General features: G+C 36.7%; 1 protein-coding gene across 1 annotated transcript in view; it reads left to right on the top strand.

The window, feature by feature from the left end:
* The first annotated feature begins 1080 nt into the window (after window positions 1-1080).
* The window catches only part of LOC100891289, a 37605-nt gene continuing 21289 nt past the window's right edge, over window positions 1081-17396 (top strand). The window contains exon 1 of the mRNA XM_003727242.3: window positions 1081-1348. The gene's annotated coding sequence lies outside the window, so the exon portion shown is untranslated. The remainder of the gene's footprint in view (window positions 1349-17396) is intronic.

Below are 17396 nucleotides of genomic sequence, written 5' to 3'. Positions count from 1 at the left end.
ATGTAGACAAATGCTCATGTACCTATGCCATAACCAAAGAAGAAAAAAAAGCAAGTCAGTCACTCAATAGTGTCTGACAGTGAAGTCTAGCAAGTAAACGGGTTTCCTTGCATAATTTGAAAATTAGGACACTGCTAACATTTAAATTTCACAGATGGGACATTCATAATTTCTGCAAAGTTCTACAGAATTTGATGTTGGCTGCAAAAGGGACATAGTACCTTTAATGGATTTTGTTCAGCATCGTGCCGTCATCCATTTCATGGTGCTCCAGAAGAGGAGCCGAATGATATCCGTGAGAAGCTGGATGGCATCTTTATGGGACAGTGCTGCTGCCTACTCCACAATATAGAAATAAGCAGCTTCCTTCCAGCTGGCTGATAAAGCTATGATGACGTTTGTTTTTGTTTATTTATTTTTTAAGTCCCAGTAACTCCAATTTAAACGGCTGCTCTTATACCTAGGTGGGGGTGCTGCTAAACTTAAATCTTGTCACCTGTAATAGAAAATATGAAATATTCATGAAGACGTAATTACGTCTCCGAATACCTGCTCCTTTATAGTCGGGCTATGAACTTATTGAACGCCCCTCGTATATATTATGTAAGCAAATTAAAAAATCGTACCGATATGGTAAAAAATCAACTATTATCTACATCTGCCACCATTCATTCATGCACTGATTTCATCATTCGCATATTGATTCCCCCCTCATTTGATTAATTCAACTCCCATAAGCCAATCCGGGTTAATACCGTTACACAAGTAACTATATTAAAGACAACTTATTCTCTATTTGGCTTCAGACCACGCACCAAGAAACACTTTTCCACCAAATCCATGACCTAAACCAACATAAATATTACTTAATTTTGGAATACACATGTAAAGCGCAGGCAATAGGATTGGTATTTATATAGGACACGCTCTATGAAAAACGGAATGCTTGTTCTATTGCGTTATATAAGAAGGGCGTAAATCATTGATTTTTTTTCTCGCGTTTGAATCACAATGTTCTTAATCACCGCCTAGAGATTCTATTTCACACGGTGCTTGAATGAAGTAAGCACACGTATTTGTTCTCTTTCAACCATTGCTTCTCATCACTACCTGAGTACAATCACCAGGAACTACGCCATTAGGGGCCGGATGATTGAGGGATGAAACTACCTGCTGTTTCTATAGCAACCATGCAGTGATGAAGAAAGGGAAGCAAGAGGAGAAGGTTCTCCAAGCTGTCTTGATCATTACAGGAGTTCAGTCCACTGGAAGGCACACATCGACGGAGGGGAACGCTTGCTTGGTTTGTCCATAAGAAAGAACTTGAGATTGAGTGGTGATATCGATCGTAAGTAGCTTTCTTTCAGTTCTAAGATTTACAAGTATTATCATCATCATGCTTATCTTTTATGTGATCGGAATCATCTTCCTGGGAGGATGAATTGTTATATGCTGCAAGGTTGAATGGTTGGTAAATTACAGTCGTTACAACTTGAATAACATTTGTTATTCTAAAGATTTCTCTTCATTCACGTATACCTTTATCTGGTCGACATTGAATGTGTATCATCCTCTTATAGCAGTTCACTATTTGGCTTTGATGGAAAGAGTTTACATGAAACGAACGATGAATAGAAATATAGGGAAAGAAGAAAGGCAGAAAAACGCACACTGGAAGAAAATGGCTAGGCCTCTACCGAATGTTAACAATATTAGAAGGACCAGTGCCCCCCCCCCCTCGCATGACAACTATTTACGCTAGGCCACTTATAGCTCAACATTCAGGCAAATAATCAGAAAGGCTATGACACTACGTTTCATGAAACATTACTCAAAGGGGAATTGTCTATAAAATATAAACAGATGGATACATGTTGGCAAATGTCTATAAAATATCAGTTTCTAGCTATATGGGCGTATTTTGTTTACGTCAGCGTCATGGATCGTATCGCGAATGCACCTCATGACAGGGACCCCGGGACCTCGGGACGATGGAAATTACCTTCATGTATCAGGCATATTAGGGAATCAAAAGAACTGAGTGTAACAGAATTATCTTGTTATAAGATATATTTTACATCAGAGTTCTTTATTACGAGGTTCCACCATGGACCTACATATGGTTCCACTGTGTTTGAATATAAGATTCCTAGATGAATTGCTGTATTTTTATTATGCTATCTGTTAGATAAAATATTTGAGAATTGTTTAAATACAGTTTAAACTAAATTATTCACACGCTTTATAAATTCGATGTTTTTGTAACTTATGAATTAAAGGTGTGCTGGTTGAATCTAGGCCTATGTTGATGCCTTTAGATGTAAGCTTCAATGTGGTGGTGGAGGTTATTTTACCTGACTGCTAAGAAAGTATAAATGCTTGTAAGTAAGCAACCAGGTGGCCGACGGCTTTAGGTCCTCTCCGAGGGACCTGTTAATGAGGATTACCAAAGGGCACTAGCGCATCGACTTGGTTTCGAACCCGGGTCACCGGATTACGAGACCACTGCTCTACCGACTGAGCTATCGCGCCTCCTGCGTCACATTCTCAAGAAACATAAATGGGGACAACTAAATGTTTTAAAATACTTTTTAAAATTACAAAACTTGGTAAGGGTAAGGAATTATTTAGTTGTTAACTTATTCATTTCATTCTGATGAGAGCTTGTATACGTAATTCAGGATGTATCTATTGCTTTTCATTCACATCACTGTATATGGAGGAAAATCTTTAAATACAGTTGCAAGTCAATCGAACGATTATATTGTAAAGGATTACGCGCGATTGCCCTTACTTAGGAATGCTATTATTAATATTTGTTTCTACAGTATATAGATAAAATACTCGTGCGTCATCAGACCGCTGTTAATGTTCGCTTGGTTGATTTCAAATGTAAAATATCTTATAATCCCCATGACTACAGAAGTATAAAAAGCGAAGGGAATTTTGCGTTTTTCGGCCATTAATCTTTTCATCGATATTTACAGTAATATTGTGGGGAAAAAAATGTATTAAAAAAACAGAAATATCACTGAATCTTCTAAAGGCAGGTATACTGTCAACAAGTATTTTTTTTAGATGTTAAACGTGTACTCAGATCAATAAAGGTTTTCTTAATGACCATGAGCTGTCAGATAAAAGCACTTCGAGATTCAGGAAGTTTTCATACTCTAAATATATTCTGTGTAATCATAAGCTCTTCCTGCGAGTATTGGTGTTCCTCAATGACCTCATAATGCTCTTTTAAGAAGACTTTCTTCTTTCGTTTTTTCCACAAACAGTAGAAAATATTTAGATCTCATACTGTCAATTACCAAAGCATATTTTGATATTCTCCTATCTGATCACAGAACCAAATTGATATCTGAATTTAGTGTTTTGAATACAAATCTATCAATATTAATGTACCAGAGCGTACTTCTTCAATCAAACTTTCATAATATATTTTAGTATAGCAACTACAATATCTTTAACAACAGTTACCTGTTGATAACTGTTATTTTCATGTATTGTATTGTATTTATTAAACTTCATTGATGTATATCAATATTCTGTTTATAAACATATAAATCAATTTACAATGTGATGTAACAAATCAATATTCTGTTTGGAAACATATATATATCTCAATTTACAATGTAATGTAACAAATCAACATTCTGTTTGCAAACATTTTATACCGTATAAATCATTTTACAATGCAGTGTTTATAGCAAAACAGAAGGAAAATTATATCTAGCAGAAACACTCTTTCATGTATGTTCCATTTTTTTAAATTTTTTCATTCGATAGAGTGTGCTATTTCTGCTGGTAAAGAGGAGAGGCGTGGGAAACTATGTGAAAACATGGAACACATGGAATAGTGACTTTGTTATAATTATGTATCAGTATTTACTGTGTAATTATGTATGCCATTTTACTGTCCATATCTGGGATGCAAACTTGTATGGGTTTTCCTAAACCTTGTTTTGTAACCCAAGACATGTATATATTTTTATATTGTCTGAATAAAATAAAATAAAATCAAATCAAATGTGCTGGATAGGGGGTGGTTCTAGATCTACTAAAGATTGAGAATCGGGAGAGTTACGTATTCATTGTGGTATTCTGATCCCCCTCTCTCTCCCCCTCTCTCTATCTCTCTCTCTCTCTCTTTACCTTACTCCCTCTTCAATTATGCCGCATTATTAGAGCGCTTAGAGACTTCTGATAAAGTAATTGTTAGGCGCTATATAAGCAAGGATAATTATTATTATTTATCTTTCGTTATTGATATATGTCTACTTCTCTCTGTGTATCTCTATCCCTCCTATCACAACCCCCCTTCTTTCCCAGTCATCGTTTAAATATGTAAATATCTTGAAGTACAATTTGACCACTGTGTTAGTTTTTTTTCGTATTCATCCCTCTCTTCTACTACACATTGATATCACTTGACCCCTCCCCCCCCCCCCATCTTATTATATCCACTCTGTCTGCTTTATGTCGCCGTCGCCCACCTTTCCACAACCACTTTCTCCCTTATCTTTCCTAAAATGGAATTAGCTATGGATTGATACAATTCGTGGTTGTTCTCTGAAATATAAGGTAGATATTTAGTTCTAATTCCCTTAACTGTCATATCCAATATCACTTTCTCATGAACATGTCATGATGAATATGATACGGGATGTGCGGTGACTGAAATATCAGATCACTTCCTTGAAAGAAGAAGATATTTTTACTTGCTCTCTACTGCTCACAGTTTTATTCCCCCCCCCCCCCTCGGTGTCCCCTCTCTCTCTCTCTCTCTCTCTCTCTCTCTCAATCTCTCTCTCTCTCTCTCTTTCTCTCTCTCTCTCTCTATCTCTCTCTCTCTCTCTCTTTCTCTCTCTCTCTCTCTCCTCTCTCTCTCCCTCCCTCTTCCTCTCTGTAATCCCTCTTTGCGTCGCACTAAACCATCTCATTCTTATTTTCCCCGTCTCACTAATAAACAAGATGACGAACTAAAGACATTCTAAAATGAGGTCACTTTGAAAAAGACCTTTGTTGACAGCAAATGTCCTGCTCTTCCAGTCTATACAGTAAATATGATCGGGGCAAAATATTTAGTGACGTCTCTTTCATAACAAGACCATTAAACTTACTACCATCATTTTTGGAAAGCAATGAACTGGACAAAAATAAGATCCTAAATAGACACTTATTAAGTGCTTCCCCCCCCCCCACCTTCTCTTCTCCGCTTTTGTCTTCTTCGCTGCTGCTTTTTATAATTCAGTATTTTGTATCATATTTCTTTATGTATTCCCTCCGCCCTTTTCTTCTTTCCCTCATAATTTGTTATAGTTTATCTGTGTGTTTTTTTCAGTCCTCTCTTTTTCTTCTTCACTTTCTATGCTTGAGCTGTTTTCTTTAATTCTTCTTCTTAATGCTCCTCGTTTAATTCTTATTCTACAATGCTTTCCTATCCTTCTTCTAAATTTCCATGGAATTCGTTTTCTTTGAATTTCTCAAATTCATCTCCCTTCTCCCTCTCTATTTCCTCCTTTTCCCTTCATCATCATCATCTCCATCTCCTTCTTCCTTCTCCTATTCTTTTGCTAATACTTCTAAGTCATTCACCCGTCTTCCGTTCTAATAATACGAAGAGCTATAAACTACGTTTGAGATGAGCTAGGTAAACAGTCTCCCCATTAAAACCGAGCATTAACGTATCAATCTTATCACGCGATACATCCCAAGGGGATTCCATTTTATCCACAAGATGGAACACTCCGTGACAAAATAAAATTAGCCACTTAATGGGTAATACGTCCTTCAAACCCGGCATAAACACGGCATAAACATAACCGGAAAGAAACTGGAATAGAACATAAATGATACCTAATTGTAGATAATATAGAAAGTTGGACGGGTTTTTTGTTTCCTATTTAAAGAGTTGTTTCTTTTCATCGTCGTTTCTATATAACCAATATCGTAAATTTTGTCCAGTTTTATAGAAGACTGATCAAGGAGATACTACTACTAGCTGGTATCTCTTTGGACTGATTAGAGTTTATAAGAAACGCAGTACTCTGTATGCTGAGAAGTCTTATATGACTTAATTCTACTCACGTGTGGAGTATATATCACCAACACGTGAAGAAAATTAAAGCAATATACTGATAGGATTGAGGATCGTGGTACAAGGAATACCCGCCAGACGTGAAGAGCAGAGTCATCAACAGGTCTCATACAGTATAGCTTACCAAAACAGAGTACAAGACAGCAGAGACAATGTTTAGTCAAAATCTACCCATCACTAAGAGGTTCAGACAATATGTATCTGATACCACTCAAGGTAATGATGTAAATATGAACCTTGCAACCTGCATGAGAGTAAACAAGGTCTGGTATCCATTGGTTTTAAGCCATGTCAATTTGAATAACATACGTCGATTTTATTTGAAGTGTATTAAAAATGTCATATTCAACACTGAAGGCGGGCATTGTTTGCTTTTTGTTCGCTGGCAATATAACAGAGCGCTTTTATACAACACTTAAAACATGGATTATACTCCTACTTCTAACAGCATCCACGTCTTATTTATGATGCAGAAATGTACCAAAGAACAATATATGTATCTATTAAGGAGAAGAGGTATAAACCTTTCCTTCCCTGCACTTTTTTGTATTACTCTTGTTATTCTTCGCGAACACTTTTAGTTTAGGATATACTACAGCAAATTTGTTAGATCGTATCGTGGTACCAATATAAGAGAAAGGTCACGCTAATCAAGATGAGTCGCATGCTTGTCTCCAAGATCATCATAGAAGACACTTCTTATCAAAACAGCCAAACGAAAGTAAATTGTTTTCTTGAAAACCAGGCTATTCTTGTTCATGGCGCGTGTTTGAAGGGATTTGTGCAATTATGAGTTTCTTGCTAATCTTGCTGGAGGCCTTAAAACCAATTGTATTCAGCAAACATTCTTCTTTACCTCAGGAGGAGTCTTCTATTCAGATTCTCAGTTTATCATCGATCAAGGAGCTTTATTCTGGCTGGGCTGCAAGAGCTCTCTTCTAGATTGCTTCCCTGCATGCCTTCGACCCGTTTCCATTGTTATGAAATATGACGTTACCTAAGTGTTTCGCAGGTAGTGGCGGTATACACGGGGAATAAATACATTTGGTGAGAGTATGCTAGCAGGAGACATTGTTAGGTAGTGTGAATATGTGTTTCGGTAATCATATAAGTATTGCTATTGGTGACTTCCCAGAATAGACATTGAGCTTGGTACATGTTTCCTATACTAATAAACAACAAACAGTTTTGAGGTGTTTTCCAAGACACCGTTGAGTAACTCTAGCTATGCTTGTAATTTTCATCGTATATCCGCTCCTAAATAAAAATAAAAAAAGTAGAAGAAGAAGGAAAAAAGAAGAAGTAGTAGTAGTAGTAGTAGTAGTATAGTATTGTTTTTCGAGTGCTCTGTTTTAAAAGTTTCGAAATGCTATCTCTCCCTCTCCCTCTCTCTCCATCTATATCTCACTCTCTTTCCTCTATCTCTTACTCTCTTTCCTCTATCTGTCACTCTCTTTCCTTTCCCTCTCTTTCCTCTATCTCTCACTCTCGTTCTTCTCCCTCCCTCTCCTTCTATCTCTCATTCTCTTCCCTCTATCTCTCACTCTCTTTCCTCTATCTCTACATGTCTTTTTATAATCCATCCATGTGTTTCTCTCTGACCCTTTCTTTCTTGCCTAAAGTTAATATAAATAAAAATGTTGTCCTTTTTTGTTCTCTCTGTGTCCCCCCCCCCCCCTCCTTTTTATGCTTTCAATTGCTCTTCTCTGCCAACCTATTTCTCTTTACCTTTCTTATTTCCTTATCTAATTTTCGTCTTCTTTTCGTCTATTCAATTATAACCTATATTCTCCTTTCAGGTCTGACTGTTAAAAAAAAAGAATTATGATTTTATCTGCAGTGCAGTAGTTCACCCTTAATTGCCCTTGATCAATCAGCATGGAATTTCCGATTACAATTGCTTTCATTTACTTCCTATTCAGGTAGTTTTGTCCTGTATTCATCCAATCAATAATTCATTACTTTTATCCCTCGTATGTGATGTGTGAGTGACCACCTTCCAATGTCATTCGCGATTAAAAGCGACCATAATTCCATGCATGTTTCCTTCGAAACGTGCATGGATGATTTTCAATAACGCAACTTTTCCGCCATGAGCAATAATCATTCGACTGTGTACAAATCTATGCAATATATCAAATATCAAAAGCTGTTTTATTCAAATACTATGTGAGACTAAAGATAAAAAGTGAAGAAATATTATTACATTTGAAATTTACTTTCTAAATTGATATTTTGTTTATGTTCATTAAGTTGCGAGTACGCTTCATTGTGTTTTTTTTTTTTCAGGGAAAACTTGGTGACTCGATTTAGTTTATTATTTTCAAATTCAAGATGAATTAAAATTGATATCCGGTCATTTTTTTAATGGACGGGTGGCTTTCTCCTGTGTATCCTACCTCATGCTCTCTCGTGTGGGCTCCCCCCCCCCCCTCCTCTCTCTCTCTCTCTCTCTCTCTCTCTCTCACTCTTTCTCTCTCTCTTTCTCTCTCTGTATCTCTCTCTCTCTCTCCCTCTCTCTCTCTCTCTCTCTCTCTCTCTCTCTCTCTCTCTCTCTCTCTACCCTACCCTCTCCCTCTCTCTCTCTCTCTCCCTCTGTCTTGACCTGTCTTAACCATATTACCACTCTAAATGATTTAAATGATCTAGGGTACTTCCTGAGCCAAGGTCTTGTATTCATTCATGCACAGGGTCGGTTTTTTACACTTTATATCAATATTTAATTCATATAAGTCATTTAACAATGTCTTTTCAGATAAATATTGAAGGGTTGATACACTTGACTTCCAATAGAGCCCTATGCTATGTCTCGAATAGGTATGAATAGGTATGAAATAGACGCTTTAATTTACTTTATTTGCAGGAAATACGATATAATATATTGATTTAGACTTCTCTGGTTTGAAGGAGAATATTCAGCATTAATAATCATAGAGATTGAGACATCATTGTTTTTTGTGACTCAATTACATGTACATTTGAATAGTATATTATCGTTCATTAGGATAAGGTGGTCAGTGAATATTTAGCCCAGATTACCCTCTTGTGGATCGTAATGATCGGAGCAAGACTGCATACGATCGAACATTTAAATCAGAGGCATCGGGACCTTTAATTGTTCTATTATTTGTATCGTCCTCGTTCTTTCATCAAACGTCTTTTACCGCTCGAAACGATCAATGGGTGAAAGGTCTACTCCCTCCAGTCATGAAATCGATTTTACCCTTAGGCCTTTTGAGATCGATGCTTGGAAGGCGTGTCAGCCATCTTAGATCACGTGATTTCATCATTCACATAACAAGGTTGATTCTTGATCTGACCAAAAAGTATCTCCTTGATCTGACATGCTGGCTTCAGCAGGAGCAAAACAAAATTAATGACAAGAATATTCTGACACTGATTGTTTTCTTTTGGTGTGAGAGAAGGCCATCAATCATCGATGAATATTGATAGAAGTATAAGTCTCACGATGCATCAACAGTTACAGTCTTCCTGTTTTGTTTGTCTCTTTAGCGTTTGGGGGATATTTGCAAGGCATACACAATAGTAATAAGATATTTTTGATACCACTATAACAAACAAGAATCTTTCAGATACGATTTGAAATGTCATATTTTCTTGCATACTAGATAAAATACATAAACTTCAGGGATATAAGGGATAAGAAACACATTTTCGCACCTCAACAGGTTTGAAATAAACACTCAGTTACACGTACATTTATATACTATTCTGCCTAACTGATCGTTACTAAAAATACGTATGCATTGTCTCAAAGGTCTATCAGATTTTTTCAGATTGCGATTGTTAAGAGGAGCGCTTTTAAGAAATTCTCATCTTCAAGAACTGTCGACTAGGAATTCTCATGAGTTTTCTCCAATCTCTTTTCAATGACTCTAACATCCGAGAGTACACTATTATGTCCAATTTTCAACAGAACTTAAAACCGGCTGCCAACAAAAATGTACATTTTAACCATTCTAACAGTTCTTACCAAATGGTAAGTAGATGTGAAGTACCGTCACCAAGGGTATACTGGACAGCTATTGACCGTAACAGTTGACATAGTATGGAGGACTTTCTTCCTGTACTTCATGGAGTTCAGACAGGCGTCGGGACTCGGGAGTGCTTCACATACTGTTTCATATTCTTTCAACACTTACTGTCTTGTTCTATCTGTTGCAAATGGTTTTTATTAACATAATATTATATCGGTACTATTTCAATATGAACGTTCATTGCCATGCTGTCAACACTTCCGACACTATCCCAGATTTTGCCGAATTAAGTTGGAAAATAAAACTCCGTCCAAGTTACTATATCTTTGTCGATACGTAAGTACATTCTAAAGTTGAATTCAAAATAAATTTTATAATGCAGATTTCGGATTTCCTTTTCATTTCCCTGTAACATGATGCGTCAGAGACTTCGCCAGACGTTGACGCACTACTACGTTATTAATATTGCACGTCGTATGCAACATGCATTGCTAGCATTATAAGTTAGTTTGAGAAAATAGGCCTATTTGAATGAATGTATGAACAGGTGACAATGATAATCCCAATTATTACAGGATTTAATTTCAACAAAATAATGTTGAATCGAATCTGTTTAATTTAGGGTAAAACTGTAACAATCATTAACAATCGCGGTTTTGAAGTTTCCCTTTTAAATTCTCCCTCTTCCATTCTTTGCTGGGAAGAATCACTTTCTTATTAATCTTTTTTCAAATTAACATGATGAATTTTCATTTCTCGTCCTTCCTAAAGTTTAATCTTAACCTTAAATCTTGCAAGCCCCTTTTCTGTAATTCAGTCTGTTTGTCTTTCTTTCTCTCTTTCTCTCTTTCTCTCTCTCTTTCTTTCTTTCTTTCTTTTCTTCTTTCTTTCTTTCTTTCCTTCTTTCTTTCTTTCTTTCTTCCACTCAAAGCGAATATTGATAAATAATTATAAAACTGCTCTCATGACCAAGTCAAATGCTTAAGAATACCTTTGAAGCCCTACGGTGTCTTTCTTTAAAATTAGCTCCAAACCAATATGACTTATCTTAATTTATCAACTAAATTAATCGCGGTAAAGAACATTTTCATTTCAAGTGTATCACGTGACATCATTGACGTCTTCAATTCTGATGTCGTCGTAATCGATCATTGAGGGACTTGGGGGACATTAATCTGAGAATATCAGGTTTCTCGCAGGAAATTAACTCTTTACTTTTGCCACATCGCCACGATCGCCTGTTTATGAAAAGAAAACAAAATGGCCTTCTAAAATGAGGCGTTTATGAGTCCAGTCATTTCAAATGAAAGTGTTCAATCAGAGCGAAGTGGTTGAAACTGGGTCAGGTAAAGAGTTGTTAAAAAATGAATTCTGCGCCTCAAATCGAGTTAATTCCCGAAAGACGATAATACAGATGCATTAACAGGAAATCATTTTAAAATGTGTTCTAGATGATTGGTGACCCACAGAGAATACTTACATGTACATAAACATTTCTATTTGTAAGAGAAAAAAATGGAGATTAAGAAAGCACTTAAAATATGTTATTCAGTACTGTTACACAATCAAAAAATTGATTTGACCTTCTACAGATGAAAAAAGTTGTTTGTATTTTTAAGTCATTATCAAAGTATCATATATATCCTCTCTTCCAATCTTTCTTTCCTTTAAGTTCTAGTTCTTCTATATTTTCTTCTTAATTTTCTTATCTATCCCGTAGTTGCTCCTGTTCCTCTTGTTCCTCATTTCTCTTCTCAATTTTACCCCCCCCCCCCCTCCTCCCTGCTCAATTTTACCAGTTTTATTCCAGTGAAATATATGTTTCTTTAACAAATTCTATGGGGTTGGAGCTAATACCTACATACGTTCTAACTTGTTGCATAGCTAGGTTTTAAGATTAAAGGCCTAGACGTGGCGGCATCATCTTGGAAGTAAATTTTCTGAATAATAAATGCACCACTGACGTACAGACCATTCAATGGCACCGCACCTATGACATCCAACCATTGCAGTTTGCCTTGTAATCTGATCATCTTGTACATTTTGTGGAGTGAGCCATTCTGCATTCCGCAGCATTTTAACTGTTTTGTCTTTTTTCTCTCCTCTATTCAAATTCTTCCCTACATTCCTTTTCTATCTCCTCGTATCTATCCCCCTTATCTTTCTCTCTCTCGTTATATCTTTATCTAACTATTTCCCTATCTCTCTCCTTATCTGTCTCAGTGTCTTATAGCATCTGTATCTCTCTTTATATATCGCGTCTCTGTATCAGCTTGCGTACGTGCCTGTACAGTGTATTTCACCTTCTTTACTCTCTCCAGGGAGGTGAGACAAGTCCCTGCTCTGCGCTGGTGAGTTCATTGCCGGACTGTACACACTGTCAGTGGACGCTCTTGAGTTATGATAATTTAACAGTAAACTAACACTTCAAACGCGCTCCAAAGCAAGCTTTGTAGAAAGACGTGATCAAATTTCCCATTTCAATATAAGTCTATCGTATTATTCATACTACATGTATATCCAAACCTGAGCCCCTTGTGTTCGAAAAAATCAAATTTAAATATAAGCAGGAAAAAAATATACATCCAACTTTAAACTAGTGAAACGTAGATATGTTATTGGTGTTACGCATCGAATGTTCAGGACAAGATATTCCAAGAAGCGTGACTTTCTTCTCAAAGGGATCCGGTAACTTTGTCTCAGATTCTGAAACAAAATTCTGGATTTAGCTCATGATGCAATGATAATTATAAACCTTTAGGTCAGTCAGGAACCCATGACTTTTACAAGCCGATCGCCTGTCTGATTATCAAGATATTTATGATTGGAATTATAAAGTTTGAAAACCGTTCGCCTGACGGTTTTCATAACACTACAGTCTATTGGGGAAAACGAGTATGGTAAACCGGTCACTCAATGATTTTTACTTTTTTGAGGCACTTCTTGATCATTTTGAAGCGCATTTTTGTTAGGGCTTCAATATTACACCATATCACAGACACTGATAACACGTAGGGCCGTGTATATCAGATTTAACATTGTTAAACGATCCCTTTAAGACGCCATTCCGTGCAAAAATGTTGCATAACAAAGATTGCTACCAAAATAGCGATACTCATTTTAGTAAGCCCATCAGACTAAAGACTTCTATCAACGAGAAAAAACATATATTGAAAAAAAATGGGATAACAAGAAAACAAAAATCAAAGCCTCGAAAAGATGAATTGTACAGCCCTTTCTCGTGTAATCCAACCCAATGTATTCTTTTTTCTTTATAACTTAAAGAAGGGTACATAGGGGACGTGTACGCTTTGTATGATAGCCGATATAAAAGTTGTTACTGTTAGCTTGGCAGATTTTAAGGGACTTTGTAGCATTGTTCAGGTGAGAGAAAATGGTGTTAAGGCAGTGACTTCAATAATAGATGTAAAATTAAAGATAATCTGAAATTTTGAGTGAAAACAGACCATCATTAATTTTTATTTATTTATTATTAACATTTATTTCCTTCTCAACAGCACAATATAAAACACAATGTATATATACATGATTATGTAACAATTATTTCAACATAGAGTATACAGTAAATAATTCAGATACGGAAGGAGGCGAAAACCCGGAAAGCGTAGCTTGAGTTGGGAACGCCCATAATAAATTAACACAGTTACCGAAAGAACATTATAGATATTATTATGAAAATTACATTGTATATAACAGAACGTTGATAGGAAAGAAAAAATAGTGAAAGGAAGAGAGGAGAGAATTAAGTATAGGAAGGCATGTTCACTTATAAAGAGAAAGTTACATCAATTGGGCTGTACATGTGTCTGCGATTACATCATAAAGATAACGAAGTACAATTGTAAAATAGACAGCGGGTACATATCATTAAAAACAAGCAAAATCATCAAACAGACAACAGCTTTATCCGACAGCATTGTCCTGGGAATATACAGATGGTACTAGCAACAAGTTATCAAAATAAATAAATAATCGGTCATACAAACATATCATTAAATTCCACAAAAGATCATTAATGATAAAAATTGGGGAAAAATGATCTGATCGATTCCTTAATTCTCCCAACTATACTATTACAATTTAATTACAGGTGAATGTAAATCGTCGCAAAGCAATGAATTGGCTCTATATACCATTCCAAACATTTAAATGTTGAAAGAATTTAAAAGCCTGTCTTATTAAGTCTTATTTTCTTTGAAAAACTTTTGGAAAAATTCAAAAATGGTTGGAAGAATTTACTGTAAGAGGAGTCGCACAGTGACGCCTTGTTTGAGAATTCTTCCAGATTTTGTGCATGTTAGAGGGTTAGTACAGTAGAAGGAATATAATACATGTAAATAGCATTTTATACCAAAATTACGCAGTTTTATCATCAACCTTTAACAATGTTACCCAGTCACTGTAGGATGCTATTACCGAACAAAAATAATCCCTATACCTTTGAGACTAATCTGGTACACTTATGAAATTCGTCAACTTCTACTTGTTTTCGTTCCATCAGGCTCATAACTCGATTTATAAATAGAAAATATCATTAAAAGAAATGCAAAAGTGATTCAATCTTGAAGAAAATTGTACCTTAGGGCGCGATTTACTGCTCATCTCATGAGAGCGTATACTGTGGGGACAAACAATGCCATCGTGATATTGTTTACTCACTGTTCGACGTAACAGAGTCCTACATGTACGCTTAACCTTCGAGCAAACTTTTTCTTTTAAATTGAGCCGATGCTTGTTTGTCAAGCTGTTATAGCTCGAAGTATTATGCTCATGGCTACTTTGTGTCGTTCTATTCAACGATTTGACTACTTGACTACAAGTACTTTAAGTTCTTTACCGTAGTCCCTCTTTTCTTCCTTATATTTTTCTTCTCTTTTTTCGATATGTTACATTCGTTTCCTTTTCCTTGCTCATCTATTTTAACGAGTCAAAAACCAGCCTTAAAATGTGTCATTTAAGCATAAATAAGTGAAACATTGATGGATTATTTTATATGGGGACCTTGCTCTTACAAGCCCAGCTTTTCTAAGGTCTCCACTTTCTTTCATTTGGATTATATATCGACTTAAAATTGCACTTAAATCGTTTTTTCTTATGCTGTTTTTTGTTCTATTATTATATGTAAAAATGTTGTGAAAGAAAGAAATAAAATGAACCTTGAACCTTGAACCTTAAATTAATTTAAAAAAGCAAATGAAAATGATATACTTGTTAATGTCTTTGGGGAGGATGAATTTAGTCCTTTATAATTTTCACTTATAAATGGTCATTCAAAAATGTATCTTTTTCATATTTATGAGCAGGTCTAGCCCCAGTGGTTAATTTTTTGATTTGGTTTGGTTTTAATTTTCGTATTTATGCGTATGAAAATTAACAAATAACTATTTTTGAAAAGGATGCGGCTAGATTTCTCTTTTCAGAGCCGTTATTTCAATGGGTCTGTTCTTTGTAGAGGTCCATACGTGTTCTATAGAAGAGCTTGGAGTGGCCCCCCCCCCCCAACAATTTCTTTCAATCCCCCTACTCTCCCCCCCCCCCCAAACAAAAGAATAGCTTTATTATATATGAAAAGTCACAACAGAACCCCCAGAGCCCTCTCCCTTCCCTGGATTAAAACCCTCTATAACCTCTACTGATGCCTAGATGAGATGGATTCACTATGCTTCGTTCTCTTTACATAATCAGATGAGCAGCCATCCAACTATCCTTCTGCGTGCGCGGCTAGCCATTGTAGCATCCCGTGTGAAGAAAGCAAAATCTATTGCAAGCAGTGTCAGTTAGCTGAGTTTAGGTGACACAAATCTGGCAAGTTTGAGCTAATCTCAATATAAAAGTACATGACTTGGGTCGTGACGGCAAGACACTCAGAGCTCGATATTATATCCTCTTTCTATCAGGAGAGGCTAAGGGCTCTATTAACTGAGTAATTTGACAGGGCTGACAGTATGGCATGCACGTATCCCATTGCTGCGAACCCACAAATAGCCGTCGTATACCCCGTCCCCCCCCCCCCACACACACACAATACCAAGGACCGGGGAAATCAATACAATGTGTAGTGATCATACTGGCTTTGCCCGTGTACATTCAAAACGCCCCCCCCCCCCCACCCCCACCCACCCACTCCCCTCTAAGGAGAGTTCCTCTCCCGCTTGTTTATTAATGTGTCGATACGCCGTTAGCATTTTCATCACTACCCCCAGAGAATATACCCCTCTCTCTCTCTCTCCCTCGCTCTCTCTCTCTCTCTCTCTCTCTCTCTCCTCTCTCTCTCTCTCTCTCTCTCTCTCTCTCTCTCTCTTTCTCCAAGTGGGTGCTGAGAGTGTACATTCTAACCGTTTTCTGCCTGTAACGCCCAAGCTCTAAGGGGGTTGTATGACGCAGAGCAAGGAGAGAAACGAAGGACATGAGCTCTCATGGTCATCTTCACCGTCCATTGACATGAAGAAACTGAGCCAAGTCGGGTCGAGTGCCCTCCTCTGAACATGACTCTGTCGACGACTATCTATGTAACCTTGTCCATGCATTTTGACTGATTTTGTACTGATTTGAGTGTGACGACAATGGATATGATAATTAAACTTCTTAGAAATGCAGGTGCCCACGCAAAAAGGTTTCCATAATAAAATCCTTGTAAGATTATCGTGAGTTCGGTTCCCTCAGTACTTCTCATACTTTTCCTTGTCTATCGCCACGCCCCTCAGCCCCCCCCCCCCCCCTTCCTCCTCCTCTCTCTCTCTCTCTCTCTCTCTCTCTCTCCTCTCTCTCTCTCTCTCTCTCTCTCTCTCTCTCTCTCTCCCCCTCTCTCTCTCTTTCGTCTCTTAATGTTGTATCTTTCTCTCATGTTTCTCCTACCTAGGCCCTGTAATAAATTATAGACTGTTACAATTACTGAATCTCAACCACATCATTTGTATATAATCGTACCTTTACCAATATCAACTTACGCTCGTCTTTTGTTACAGGAAGATGGAATTCAATCACTGTAAGATACAATCGATTATAGCAATACTAGATATATATTTACAGTTGTCCATTTAAGTCGATTTTATGTGCCAGTGCTCTTTTTAGTCAATTACCATTTAGTGGTTTACATTATTTTACATCCTTACTATAAATCAAGATGGATTAAAAGAGGAAAAACTTTGGACGAATATCTAAGACGATAGGTTGGGGCACTGATGAATATCAAATATTATTCTAATGACAATAAATCTTTTGGGGTATAAATAGATCCAACCTGAGAGTGAGGATGATAGACTTTGCCAGTAGTA

This window comes from Strongylocentrotus purpuratus, unplaced genomic scaffold, assembly GCF_000002235.5.
Source record: "Strongylocentrotus purpuratus isolate Spur 01 unplaced genomic scaffold, Spur_5.0 spur5_scaffold_7, whole genome shotgun sequence".
In the NCBI taxonomy this organism is placed as follows: domain Eukaryota; kingdom Metazoa; phylum Echinodermata; class Echinoidea; order Camarodonta; family Strongylocentrotidae; genus Strongylocentrotus; species Strongylocentrotus purpuratus.
This window is presented reverse-complemented; position numbering and strand designations above follow the sequence as displayed.